The sequence below is a fragment of the Aplysia californica genome, unplaced genomic scaffold, assembly GCF_000002075.1.
Source record: "Aplysia californica isolate F4 #8 unplaced genomic scaffold, AplCal3.0 scaffold00656, whole genome shotgun sequence".
Lineage (NCBI taxonomy): Eukaryota > Metazoa > Mollusca > Gastropoda > Aplysiida > Aplysiidae > Aplysia > Aplysia californica.
The window spans coordinates 25892-28610 of NW_004797926.1; the positions used below are offsets into that span (position 1 = coordinate 25892).

The window sequence follows — 2719 nt, forward strand, 5'->3', positions numbered from 1 at the left end:
AGAGAGAGAGAGGGGGGGGTTTGAGGGGGGCGGGGGCAGACACAGTTTCATTTTGAAGTTGGCACTTAAAACCCAATTACTGGGCACAAACAATAAAAGCAGAAGAGATAAGGACAATAGACTGATATTTCAAAGGAAACAAGGAGCATAATCATATCAGAGCAACCGCTACCAACCACCCCAGAGAGGCTGTGAGAGGCGCTACATAATGAGCATGATGAACAAGTACACGTGAACTTCAACCAGGACAAACACACACGAGAAGTCGCTGCTGTCCCCGTCCTACTTGACCTTGGGCACAAGGACAGATAAACTGACTCGTTCCGACACACGAAAGAGGGTAATACCCACCATCCCCCCCTCTCCCCGTAAAAAAAATTCTGCACAACAGGCTGTTGACCCACATGCTATAAGGCCAAAGTTACATGATTATCTGATAATTTGTTTGTTCGTAGGTTTTAGTCGAGGTTTTACGACGCTCGCATCTGCATAAGGTGGTATGAGCGCCAAAGGGTGGATGTCAAAAGAGAATTCCTTACAGGGAATCAGACTTACTCTGTTCGCCTCTCTAGTTTCAACAGCACATAGCAGGCTTTGACTATCAAGGCACCCCGGAAATAGCGGGTCACAAGAGTGTGACAAACATACAAAAGAAGTAGAAGAAAAATGACGATAGTAGGGATTAGGAAAGAAAAGGCAGCCCTGTTGAAGTTCAGGCACAGTTATGAGCATGACATTGATGAATCAACACATTTACAATTCTACTGTGCATAAGAACATGTTAATGTCCCCCTTTGGGAATGGCTTAAAGACACTTCAGCCAGTAGCACCGCCCCGAAGGGTGCTGATCACTTGTTTCTGTTAAGAGAAGCACATCGACACAATGCAAGTCAGTGAGTGCTGGGCAGGGGTGAAGGCAACACAACGCAGAAGGACAGAAACGACAGCAGACAGAAGAGAAATCTTGGGTAAAGTAAAGAGAAGCACATCTATACAATAACGGCCATTTAGTGCATTTTTTAAAAAGTGGGACAGACCGACAGAAATAACCAACCAGTAAAGAAAAGAAGTAAGACCTACCAGCGACACCCTCCAACCACCCATCACAAAAAGGAAAAGAATAAGTAGATCCTGCCAAAGATAATCTCCAACCACCAACCATACAAAGGCAAAAATAAGTAGGGTCTAACAGTGACCACCAACTCTTATCACCCGTGTTTGTCTGACCACAATTTACAGTAGAAACAGGTTTGACGTGTCGGAGAACGAGTACCTGCTGGTCAAGTCTACCACTTTCAGTCGTCTCTCATTCTCGGAAACTGTCCTTGTACATGCACATGTAATATGTTCACAGCTGCAGCGGTGAAGTATTTGTGGCTAAAGAGAACCCGCCGACACATTAGTGGTTAGATCTGTCTTACGTTATTTATTTTTTTTTTCTGGCCTGTGCTACGGTGTGGAGAGAAGCAAGCGTCACGGGGGCAAAACGGGCCTCTTGTGAAGCAGTGACAGACGAGCAAGCCAAGCCGACAGAGGATATAATTATAAATGCTCGAATAAAAAAAGGAGGGGAAAAAACCGGTTTGTCATAGCAGCAAAAAAGGCAGGCAGGCAGGCAGGCAGGCAGGCAGGCAGACAAAAAGGACCTGCCACTGGTGGTCTACAATTACCCACAACACGGGAGAAAGAAGAAATAACAGCTTACATAGAGCTACCTTCTGCCATCCAACCATAACGTACTCCGTCCAAAAGCAAAGAAGTCCATGGCAAAATAGGGACATTGATTTTTATTGGTTTGTAGTAAGCGTTTAACGGCACTTGCAACCTAGTAAGGTCTTATTAGTGTCGAAGATTAGGTGTAATATAAGAGAGTGACAAACACAAAAAGGTGGGAACGATAGGATATCAAAGAACGAGCAAGCCCGACCACAGCATCCGCCAACCACCCACGGCATCATAGACTATAAATTATTGAGTAAAGAACAACACACTGGCTTGATAATGGCCCACTCGATTACAGTTCTTTAGTAACAAAAAGTACAAGAAACCGATCATTTTTCTCCCCCACAATGCAAAAACCATTACAAACGATAATCATCATTTATTATCGTTCATTTACGGTGGTCGCTTCTAGAAAGACACTTCACATCCTTGGATGGGGGCTCTCGAGGCCTTGGGGTAAAGGTGTTCGCCTCTCACTCAAAGGTCCCGGGTTTGAATCCGGGTAGCGACCGAAACATTTTCTCCTCTAAAATTGTCTCCTTTCACCTCCTTTCATACTCTCTCGCAACGTTCTGCCGTCTGCTTTTGTCTCCACTTTCTGTCCCCACCTCCTCACCCCCTTAGCCCCATAATCTGGGCTCCTGACTCTTTCTGCAGCCTTTCTACTGCTACCCCTGGGCTCCTTACTGCTGTCTTTCAGCCACACCCCTGATTTTCTGGTAGGAAACATCTTCACCTAGCCTTCCCGGACAAGGACGAAAAATCTCGGAGGTGCCGTGCGTAAGTTGCGCAAGTTAAAGATCCCTTGGTGGTCTAAAATCGATAAGAGTAGGCTTCGGCCTCCATCCGAGCAAAATTCAATATTTCCTACCAACTGAAAATGTTTAATGTGTCTTGCGCGCTCATATGACCTTATTGTCCTTATGCAGTTGCGAGCGCCGTAAAACACACTTACAAAAAAGAAACATCTGAGGATGGTACAACCCCCCCCCCCCCT

At 45.6% G+C, this 2719-nt stretch overlaps 1 protein-coding gene across 1 annotated transcript in view; it reads right to left on the reverse strand.

Moving 5' to 3' along the window:
* LOC101847841 (msx2-interacting protein) overlaps positions 1–2719 on the reverse strand; it is a gene marked incomplete at its 3' end in the record, with an annotated part of 30600 nt that overhangs the window by 4386 nt on the left and 23495 nt on the right.